This window comes from Nasonia vitripennis, chromosome 2, assembly GCF_009193385.2.
Source record: "Nasonia vitripennis strain AsymCx chromosome 2, Nvit_psr_1.1, whole genome shotgun sequence".
Taxonomy (NCBI): Eukaryota; Metazoa; Arthropoda; class Insecta; order Hymenoptera; family Pteromalidae; genus Nasonia; species Nasonia vitripennis.
In genome coordinates, this window is record NC_045758.1 from 12315839 (window position 1) to 12327509 (window position 11671).

The 11671-nt window shown below is 51.8% G+C and overlaps 1 protein-coding gene across 2 annotated transcripts in view; it reads left to right on the plus strand.

The window, feature by feature from the left end:
* LOC100122824 (ecdysone-induced protein 74EF) overlaps window positions 1-11671 on the plus strand; it is a 74942-nt gene that overhangs the window by 1668 nt on the left and 61603 nt on the right. The window contains exon 1 of one of the 2 annotated variants that reach the window (XM_008214364.4): window positions 5257-6219. The exons of the other annotated variant lie outside the window; for it this stretch is intronic. The gene's annotated coding sequence lies outside the window, so the exon portion shown is untranslated. Of the gene's footprint in view, window positions 1-5256; window positions 6220-11671 lie in introns of those variants that run through there. 2 annotated transcript variants of the gene reach the window in all.

Consider the following 11671-nt stretch of genomic DNA (forward strand, 5'->3'; position numbering starts at 1 on the left):
TCTCCCGCTCTCTCGATTCACGCATATTCCCGTAATAAACACAGCCCGTCTGCGTGCCAACTTCGAAACCAGAACCGAACGACACCGGTCAACGATTCATCGGCTGAAATTCTCATTTCGTACCATTATACTTATACATCCTCGACTGAATGAAAAAATACTGCAACGTACGACAAAAGTGTGCGCTCCGCGTCGAAGAAGAAAAAAACCGCGAAATGAACTCTCGACGCTTTGACGCTCTCCGCGCTCACCATCGCACACAGCGCAAGGTCAATGACCCTCGGCTTTCTCAGCGCCATTAATAACGCACTTTTGCATTAAAGGGATGAACCCTCCCTCTGCCTCCGGTATACACGGCTGCGTCTATTTTTACCCGGCAAACATCGGCGATAAAAAGGGAGAAAGAGGGAAAAAAATCCCATCATCAACAAACCGGGACGACACTTTCTACATAACTCGCTCGGAACCGGCCGCTCTGTATACAGTATATATACTTACGCATCTTCGCGCTCGGCGTCTCGAAAAAGAAAGAGCTGAATGAGCGAAAAATTGTTACGCAACGAGCGCGATCGGGGTTGAAAAGCGGCGAAGGAGAGAGACTAGCGTTTAAAATACACATTAGGTGAGAAGCATAGAGTGAGAGAGAAGGAGAAGAGGGGAGTACACACGGTATATACAGGGAAGGCAACTCTCTCTTTCCCTCTTTCGCGCTCTCGTGGTCGCTGCAGCAGCGAGAGAGCGAAGCGGCAGCGGCGGCGGTGCATTGACCGCGGTTGACCACACGTCATCAAATGAGTGACGTCACGCCGGCTGTACCGCCGCTCGCGCTCGCGCTATTCTACGTCACGCTTCGCTAAACCCCTAGGGTCTCTCTCTCTCTCTCTCTCTCTCTCTTCTCTCCCTATGCTACTTTCGCTCCTCTTATTCTCCTCTTCTTCTTCTTCTCGCGCGCGCGAGACTCTTACACGCGCATCTATTATAAGGGGAGCATCGGCGCGTACCCGTATACCAATCAGCGGGGTCTGCCTTTTTTCGAGCCGTTCTCTAAAAAGTCGCGCGCGAGATGCGTATAGACTCTTTCCGTTCTTCTTCGCTCTCGCCTTGATGTTCGAGAGCTGAGATGGGGGTATATCGAGAGCCGCACTTGCTGCACGCGCGCGCGTGTGCCTAGGCAAATACGAAGATTGATGGGGCGTTTTTCTTGCCGGAGACTCGAGTGTGTGTAGGTACTTTTTTTTTGCTTTCCTATGGTTATGGATGGACATCGATCCGTTTGGGAGGAACTCGAACGGTTATGTCGCGCGTATAACGTTATGCGATCGCCGTTGCGAAAATTGGGGAAAAGAAAATATCCGCAACGCGCGGCGTTCGAGATTAGTCCGTTACGTAAAGGCTCGAATTTCATAATCGCGGATGGTATGCAAGCGAATTTTATAATCGCCGTCAGCTAAAAAGGAGAGCATACTCCGAAAAGGAAAAACGCATAACCGTCCTCATCAAAGTTCATGGTGCGAGGCGTCACCCGAAAAGTTCTCTCATAAGGAGAGTGAATTTTCGTTTCCGCGCGCGAATCTGCACACATCGCAGAAGTCCGCGGCTCTCTCGCTCTGTATATACAGCTCTGCACTCTATTTAAGCGATTGCATCGCTTGGGCTCTCGCGAGAAAGTAAGTCCCTGCAGCAACTTTCTCCTGCGGAGCTCGCGAGCTCGGGTCACCGGGCATCGGCCTTTCCCTCTCTCTCTCTCTCTCTCTCTCTCTCTCTCTCTCTCTCTCTCTCTCTCTATCTCTCTCTCCATACTCTCTTTGCCCCTGCCCCTGCCCGCGCGCTCGAGCGAGCGGATAGATCATGAGCTGCAGCGAGTGCAGCAATGCAACAACGAAAGCGAGAGAGAGAGAGAGAGAGAGATGGAGATAGGCGGCGCTCGGAGATAATAAAAAAAATGCCGAGAACTGCAGAGCGGGAAGGTATGGATAAATCTTTCTGCGCGCTTTGATAGAAGAAGAGATTTCGAGAGAGAGAGATGCGGGAAATTTCTCGCTTATAGATTTTGCAGCTTATCTGCGCACGGCGAAAGTTGTATGTTTTAGATGGTTCGAGTATACGGTGTTTTGGTTTACTCGCGTTATTTTTTTTTTTTTTTGTTTTGTTAGGCCGATGAATCGGGCCAAGGAGCTCGATTTTTGTGAGCCGGAAAAACACGCAGCGATCGCGCATCCTTCCTTTTTCGTGCTCTTCGATTGCAAAGCAAAAAAGCAACGGAACGGCGATAGACTGTAAAGCGAGTATACTTGATGAAGGCCGCGATCGGCGCAAGTTTCGGGTTCGATTGTCCCGTGCGCGGTATACTCGAGAGCGCGTATAATTTATCCGAAATTTTTCCTCTCCGCAAGCATTGACCGACATTGCGTTCGCTGCTCGCGCGGAGGGTCGGCGGACTTTCGACCGCGGCGTCTAGGTCAAAAGCGTTTGCTCAAGGTATATACGAGAGCATGTGCGCAATGTGTGTGTATGCTCGTCGCCGCCGCCGGTAAGGTGGAGAGCGATAGGCCAGATGCTATCTGTTTATTGTTGCTGTATGTGTGTAGCGAATGGGTTTTGAGTTTCACCTGCGATTTTTTCAGCGATGCGACTCCGATAACAGAGGAGGATGTATATTTGCATCTATCGAACGTAAGAAAATAAATCAATGGTATAGAAAGAAGGAACGCGAGTGTGTGTGTACCGAAGACGTTCTCTCCAAAAACAAAAATCCTCCGTCATCTCGGCAAAAAATCCCACTGACCCAAGGTCGCCCACATGAGCCGCGACCGCAAACTCCGCGTCTACAGCGCCGTGAGCTCGTCTCTCCCAAAAACCTCTCTGCACACCGATCCGTATATACATATAGGTGTGTATAGCTCCGCAACGAACTCGACGACGAGCCGAAGGGTTCGGTAACGTACGTTATAAATATACATCCTCGCGGTTTTCGCGCACAATGTCCTCTTGACAAAAAGCAGTGAAAGTTATATACCGGCGATTGACGTTCAAGTTCAGGTAGGTCGACTCGAGGATCGAGTGAAGGTATCCGTCTCTCTCTCTCTCTCTCTTTCTCACTCGCGCTCGCGGCAATATATGTGTCAGGGTTAGCGTAGTCCGGCGTAGTCGATGCTGCCGCCGCCGCCACGACCTTGACTGTCGAGTCGCGGCCGCGCCGTAGCGTCTCTATATCACTGGGTGAAGGAGAGCCTTCAGGGTCAGCGGCGCCGTTGCCGATCACTCTGGATTCTCTCGAAAGTCGTAGTCGTAGAGTGGACCGCCTCGAAAATCGTATCACCTGTCCTGCTGCTACACTGCACACCACCGCGCCTTGTGCCAAAGCGACACTTGCACTTTCGTTAGAAAGTGTCCTGCGCCGTCAGCCGTGACAACACCTCGTGCACCTCAAATCACACACACACACACACACACACACACACACACACACACACACACACACACACACCTCGAACGTTCGCTTCTACCGGGATAGCGACGCTTTCCATCAGCGAAGAGATGCGGCATTTTGGCGAATTCGCGCGCGGCGCAATTGCGTAATCCGCGCGGCAAGTTTCGCATGCGATGCAGGAGCTCGCGATTCTCTCTCGCGCGCGCGCGCGCGCGCCGTGATAACTTTCCTTTCGCTTTTTTCCACCTCGCGAACTATGTGTATACGGGATCGATGCGGGATCTCGCGAAAATTAGCGATGCATCGCGGCGCGACCTTGCCTGAGAGCTAACACGCCTTCTTTTCCGCGTTATCTATAATGACACGCGGCAGCGGCTCGGCAACGCGAGCGAGTAAGAGAGATATTACATCAACGGTCTTGCCCTTGAGAGTATGTAAAAATCTTCAGTTATTCTCCGGAGTGACGGTGTATAGCTCTCCGCGTGTTTGTGCGCCGCGCGAGACAGGTATTATAGTCGACGACTATCAGCGCGAAGCGACAAAGAAATCGGCGCTTCTTTTTCGGATCCGCGTGTGATCTCCGCGCATAGCTCCGCCATTGCGCAATTCGAATCCTGCGAGTCGATTTATCGAGCAGGACGTATATAATAACCGAGCGTGAATAGGCGAGGTCATCCGCTAGTATAGTGCATTGTCAATGCTATCAATCGCGAAAAGGAAAGCGCGCGCGCGACTTCTGGAGAAAGTAGTTTTACGCCCGGCGATGTCAGTTGGCTCGCGATTCGCGCCAAACGGCGCAATCGTTACGCCCGCGAAAAGTTGCGAGCGAACCACCTGTTTGTGCATTACAGTATAGGAGCTATCGCGGAAGCACGAAAATGCCAACGGCTATCGCTCGCGCGCGACGCTATTGTCTGTGCGGCATTGCATTGACATTGGGAGTATATATACATAGGGGACACAATATATTCGTAATACACGCCAGCTCTCTTCTAAGCAGCGCACGCGTGCGATCGCCTCCGGCCGCGCTGAAAGTAACCGCGTGCACTTTTTCGCGCGCGTACGGAACGAAAGTAAAAGAGAGCTTTTGATCGAGATCGATAGAGTCGAATAGCTCGCGCGCGCAGCTCATGCAGTCTCTCTCTCTCTCTCTCTCTCTCTCTCTCCTCGAATGTGAACGACCAAGAGCCGTGAACTTTCACTTGCCGACGACGACGAGTCCCTCGCGCGAGTCGTTCACGGTGACTAGATCGCGCCAAATCACGCGCTTCGCCATTATGTGTCTTTTTGCGATTACCTTTCTATGCGCGGCAGCTCTCAGTGATTTAGTCTAGAGTCATCGGTGGTGATTAGGGAGATTCGTCGTGATTTCTCAGATTGACGGGTCTTATACAATATTAAAAAAAAAAAAAAAAAAGAAACAGGCGGCGATATGCGGGTCAACGCGCTTTCGTATACACAACCGAAAACTCGTCCCCTGCACATCGCTCGCTCGAGAAAAACGCGTCCTCCACATACGAGAGCGTTATAGCTTCACCTTCGCTCGCGCAACGATTCGCTCGTGCGCTCGCGCGGGGCTTCTCGCGCGAGTCGTCGCTTTGGCGGCCGTGGCTATGGCCTTACGGCTTACGCTGCCGCCTTCCCCCACGCGCGGCCCTCTCCACCCCCACCTCCATCCTCCCCCTCTTTCGCACGCGAGCTGTATAGATAGGTTTCAACGCGAGTTTCGCTCGCGCAGCTCTAACCCCGGCGCGCGGGAGCGAGCGCAGAGAGTAGAGAGGGACGTCTAGTTATAGCTATACCGAGCCGGCGTAGGCTGCTCTCGGTCTAAGCTCCGCGCGATAGCGCTGTTTAGTGTGCGGCCGGCCGCACTTTCAGTTCGAGCGGCGCGCTGCCCGGACCTATCTACTCGAGTCTCTCCCTCTCGGCGAGCGCGCGCGCGCGCGATTTTTTGAATCCCCACTCGCGCCGCAGCTCTCTACCCTTGATACACTCTCCCACCGCGCGCGCGCGTGTGTGTGTGTGTGTGTGTTCGTAGCTATCGCCGGCGCGAGAAAGAGCTGTGCGAGTGCGTGAGGCCCCGCGTGTGCAGTTTCGAGAGACTCGTGCTTCCGTGCTCCGACCGCGAGCATGTGCCGCACCGCCGCCGGCTACTACTACTTACTACTGCTCCACTAGCGCTGCTGCCCGCCTATACTATGTAGTGCCGGAGACTCGAGTGCAAGCACCTGTGTGTCTCTACATCTCCGAGCGCTCGAATATACAGAGAAGAAAGTGACGCAAGTGCAGACTGCAGACCGGCGCGCATCGCGGCTGTGTCGCAACGTGTGAGAGAAGCTTGTTGTATGCGCGCGATATTGCACGTGTGTATAAAAAATATCCATATACGTATACATACACAAAGCAGCGGCATCGAGAAATCAAAAAAAGAAGTGAGGGAGGAGTGTGACAAACAATCGGCTCGAGCTCTTTCCGTTTGTTTCGCCAATTGTTTTTTCGGACAACGGCTTTGTTTGACAAATTTCTTATACTCTTTCTCTCTCTCTCTCTCTCGTGTCACGTAATTACGTATTGTTGGTGCGCGAGTGACGACGAGGACGAAGAGGCTCCTCTTGCTGGCTTTTCGCAATTTTATGAAGCCACAGCCGGGACTCGCACTCTCGCGCTGTCCGGCCGATCATCGCCAGCTCTCCGAATCCGCTGCTCCTGCCGCTACTGTCTTCCGGAGTCTCGCGCTAGGATAGCCGTCACGAGGATTCCGAAGCGACGAGTTTCGCTAGAGCTTTGAGGTGAGTCCTGTGCTTGGTGATTTAATCGCGGGTTTTTTTTTTCTTCGAACCGTTGCACTTTTGCAAATCTTGATTTTTTTGTATATCGGCTAGGAACGCCTTATCACTACGTGAAAAACGTGCGGAACGAAACTTTACGGGCCGAATAATGAACTAATAATTCTTTATCTCTCGTCGTGTTCGACGACTCACGTGTCCGCGACTTTGTAGCGAAAATTCTCTACTCGGACAGAGCACGAATCACGGCTGCGGAGTAAAAAAATCTCGGTGTCGAATCTTCAACAATCCCCCAGGGGGTTGTTCACCCTCGCGCGCACCGATGGACTCTCCCGACGATTACGCGTGGACATAAATACAGTATAATCTCGCAATCACGTGTGTACACGGTTCGATAAAAAACAATTATCGGCCTATAGTTATGCAGCAGCCCAGTCGAACAGGTCGTTTTCCGATGCAGCGCGAGCGAGAGATGCGGCCGGGGAGGAGGGAATAAGTCAGAGGGAAGCCAATAACGCGGATGTACTATTAATGTACCATCTCGGAGCATAGCGGCATACGCAGCAGAAATAACGCGCGCGCGCGCGCGCGCGAGCCGTGTATACCTGTATACTATTTGCTTTATATTTAGCCTAGGCCAGCCTTCGCACCTTAAAATCCATCTGTTTTGCTCCGTCGTTTTTCTCGTCATATTCGCGGCGCTCTCTTTGTCTCTCTTCGCTGTTGCACCCCGGCAATTTCCAAAAAAAGAATCTTCGCTCTCTCTCTCTCTCTCTCTCTCTCTCTCTCTATCTCATTGCTGCATGCGAATTATTTTCGGATTGCGCACTTTTTTCCATCAGCCTCCCTGAGATCGGTCACGTTGCGCATATGTGGTCCTTGATTCCCATGCTCTCTCTTTTTCTCGCTTCGCCTCTTTCTCGTCCTTTCGTAATTATAAGTACGCGTTCGCCAATTTGCCCGACAGGCTTCTTCTTTCTATTTCTCTTCTCTCTCCCGTGCACGACTATCGCCGCTATGATGTGTGTAGTAGTAGTTATGCGTGGCCTTCGCACGGTCCCGAGAGATCGAGGGCCAAAACCGTCCAATCTCCGCGGCTGAAAAAGAGCGCGATGAAGCGTAGCAGCGTCTAATTTCGAAAACTTTCCATTTTCCGCTCGGCAATTATTTCGGCAAAGACCGAAAGGGCTTCGCCGAACGCACGATACATCAACATCGCATTTTTCCTTCTTCCTTTCTCTCGAATCCGACGATCCGCTCGTATACACACATGTACTCAACACACACGCGTAGGTGTATCCCAATGACCAGTCAAAGCCATGGTCAGCGGGCTTCACGTGTGGAGGTAGGTCCTTGGGCGAGCGTTCGGTAAAAGCGCGCGACCTTACGGGGATGCGCATCGGGCTGGCTTTAGCAACCGGCGAATATATTCGCGCGGAAAAAAGACAGCTCCAAGAGTTTCTCAACGTTCTCAAAAACGGAAGAAGCGCGAGTATCATTGCACTCTCTGCTATCGCATCATAGCATAAGCGCAGACGTCCTTGGACTACGCGCCGTTTCGGAAACGGCCGCAAAGTAAATGCGTATAAAACTAACGTCCTCTTCCTAGCTTCTCCGTAAAGTCGGTGAATGCCAAGGGCAGTAGGTTAGGTCATCCGCGCGGCGTGGAGGTCTTTCTGATGAAAGCTTGCCGCGCGCGCGCGCGCGCGCGACCGTTTAACAGTCGTCGCTGCTGCTGCTGCTGCTGGTCAGCAGATAGAATAGAGACGCTATAGGTATCCACGTTATACACAGACGCGTTGCGCAGGAGAAGGAGGTGTCGGCCTGGAAAAAGCCGGTCACGGACTTGAGCGTTGTTTCCGATCAAGGACCGATCGTTATACGTATCAGCCGCGAGTCGGAGAGGGAGACAACGATCTCCGCGATACCGATGTACCTATACACGCGTCTAAAAACCCTTTGCCCGCGACCTTACAACACGATTCGAGATGCTCGCGCGCGCGCGTCGAATGAAAATTCCTGACATTGAGCCGCGAGCGCGTTTACACGGTCCGCTGAATTTGATTCTATCCGCGAGTGTATATAGTATATAGCTGCTGTTGGAAGAGGCTTAAACTTCGGCGTACAACGAGAGAGAGAGAGAGAGAGAGAGAGAGAGCGCTCGGTTGCTCGCGACAGTGTGTATATAAAACAAGCAGAATTCAAGGTTAGAAGCGCTCGCGGGCTTTGCGCAACAGCTCTCTGCGGTAAATTAATATTACTAAATAAGTTTGTCGCGCTCGCTCGCTCGCGTTTAAAACACATTACGAGAGACGGGTGTGAGCTCTCATAATACACCGAAAATATCCCCCTCGCACACATCCACACACACACACACACACACACTCTCTCTCGCTCCCGCATATCCTTGAGAGAAAGAAGTCGAATTGTGCGCGGCTATGAGTGGAGGAAGAGAAGACAAAGCTGCCGCGGCGTCGATCTTTTTAGGCGACCTTGAATTTCTCAAAACATTGTATAAATAAAATAAAAAAGCACTTGCATCACATTGACGCATCGTCGCGGTGCATCGGCGAATCGCGGCACATCGCTTTTCAATAACAGGAAGAAGTTACCTCATACACTCGCTCTGCGGAGCGGAGCCCGCCGCGCACACACGCGAGTCTCTGGTCACCGCGAATCAGCCATTATATGCGTGCGCGTGTGTATGCAGCGCAAAACGACGAAACGCATACGCGAAGCTCCGCAGCTCGACACGCGGCGGGAAACAAAGGATAGAGCTCACGCGCTGCTCTGTCGAGGACAAGCGCGTCGCCGCAGCTATCGCCTCTTATCTGCGCGAGTCGCGCGCTCTGTGTGTGTAAAGATTCGCCTATTTTTCTCTTCTCCCTGGCACCGAGAGTGCGTATAGCTGTGCAGATAACGCGCCGATTGAGATCGGTATTACGCATACGAGAGAGAGAGAGAAAAGGAAAAATCGGCAAGGTCTCCCTTCGACTCCGTTCCAAGAGGGGCAAAAGGGCGCAAAAAGCACGCGTGGTCAGTCGAAGGGCAGCCGCGTCAGAAGCTCCGATTCGCGTATGTCTCGTCGGCGGCGAAGTGACGCAAGACAACGACTGCTGCACTTGGCATAGAGGCGGCGACGTCACTCGAGCGGCAGCGCGCAATAGCGGAAGGCCGCGAAAGGCCGCTCGCGCTCTCGTTACACACGCTGTGTTTTCTATGTCTGCTCTACAGCGCGTACGCTCTTCGCTTTCGTCCGTTATATACGTCGATCGCGGTCCTGCCGATCGTCGCGTTGGTTTTGTCCGTGTGTGTCTTCCATGATCCTGTCGCGCGAGCGCTTGCGTGTAACTTTACGAGTTTACGAGCTACTTTAAATTATATCGCTTAGGCCTGTTAAATAAATCATTCCGGGTATCGGTAGAGAGACACACTGTACGCACGTGTCGTTGGAGGAAAAAAACGAGCGAACTACGCGAAAGCTCGGAGGACCTTGATATATGATTTTTTCGATTTACGCCGCTTAATTTGGAGTATATTCTACGGAGACGGAGGAATGATCGACAGCTCTCCGCGCTCTCTCGTCGTTAGAGGAGTTATCAGCTCGCGCGGAAAGAGCCTTGGCGGGAAAATTTTACGCGAGAGAGCTTACTTTTTCGCCGGCGTTTTCACTCGGAATGCGTTTACGTCGTCGCTCTCGCGGCTGCAGTACTTATACTACACGGCTCTCGCGGGATTATGCAACCGATCGCTCCGAAAACGCTTCGTCTTGGGAAAATCGATCCGCTTGACGTTTAGCAACACGTACACACACTGCACCTATACGAGTGCAATAACGATTGGAAACGTTCTACTTTCGATCTAACGCTCGATCGACAAAAAAAGGAGTAGTGCATGCGCGCGGTCCACTCGAAAAAAAGGAGTGCGTGGAGAGGCACGCGAGCGCTCGTGTGTTATGCGAGAGGAAGAGAGAAAGAGAGAGAAAAATGATGGGGATCTTTACCTTGCCCGGGGCACGCATCAAGGTCCTTATTTGCTCCGAAGGCCCCACATGAGTCAAGCTTATTATTGTCAGTATTTTAAAGAAGCGAACGCTATAGGTATACACCGCGTATACGTGCGTGTGTGTATATACTCCCGCGCGCAAGAGCTCGCTTTCAGCAGCGAGGTGAGCTCCGAGCAAGAGTGGGATAGAGGCAGCGCGCGCGAGATGAATGAAGAGCGAGACAGAGGTAGGAAGGGAAGTCGGTGCGTGTGCGTTTTTCCGTTTCTTTTTGTTTTCCTTCTCTCTCTCTCTCTCTCTCTATAATGTGTACACGTCACGAGCGGATCTCGATTTGCGGTTCCGCGTACGATACCTAGCTATACACCCATTATATGCATATCTAGTGACGTGCGTATAACGAGACTCTCTCTTGTTTTTTAAGAGCGGTAAACAAGCTCGCGCGAGCTTTCGGCGGGAAATTTGAATGTTGACGCGATGTAGGAAGTGCTAATAGACGGCTATTTTCACGGCAAACTGCAGCGCACGCATCACTCTTCTATATGCACGCGGTGCGGATAGCCAGCGAGTGAGAAGCACCTCGTCAAGGACGCGTCTGAATGGTTATTTTCAACGGAATCGCGGCTTTTCCTCGCTCTCCTACACACACGCACACGCTGCAACGCCGCCGCCGTCGTTCTATGCACTTCTATATTTAGCCCCTCATTATCACTTTCGCATTAGTATTGATTAGTACTCGCGACAGCGAATTCCATTGCATAAGCTGCATTATATATTATAGTCGCGTGCTATGCTATTTTTTCCTTCGATATCGTATCATCGAGAAGCTCTGTTGCGCAGCTGTTGCATGTACGCGATAAAAAAAGGAGAAAAAGCTCGGTTGACTTTGGCAAGAGACGCAGATGTCGGAGAAGAAAAGCTCGTCGGCGATTCCCTAAATTTACTTGTACGCGGCGCGCATCGGCTGTAGTAAATAAACGAGACGCGCGAGCGCTAGAGCGAACGAGAAGACCTTGCATGCAACGTTATTTTTGTTGCTATCGCGGCGCTGCGAGTCTCGAGAGTCTATAGGCGCTATTAGCTGATGCGCGTCTTCTTTTCTTCTATTCGTGCGCTGCAGCGCTGCGCTTGTTTGCTCGGCTGGCTCAGTGGACGACCCTGTGTCTTCCTTTCTTCGCTTCCCTATTTGTTGCTAACTAATGTTTGACGCTGAGCGTTATTCCTTCTGACTAATATTTGCGTGTTTGAAATTCCGAAGCGAGCTTGCATCATGCTTTCAAGGCTCTATGCGAATCCTTTATCTTCCCGAATATAATTGCGCGGGTATATTTAAAATGTTAATACGTAAAACAACGAAATTGGTCGAGAGAAGCCTGTCTTTCTCTCTTCACTTACTCATCGCGGTATAATGAAAAGCGCGCTATCGAACGCAGCGAATAGTGAGAGAGAGAG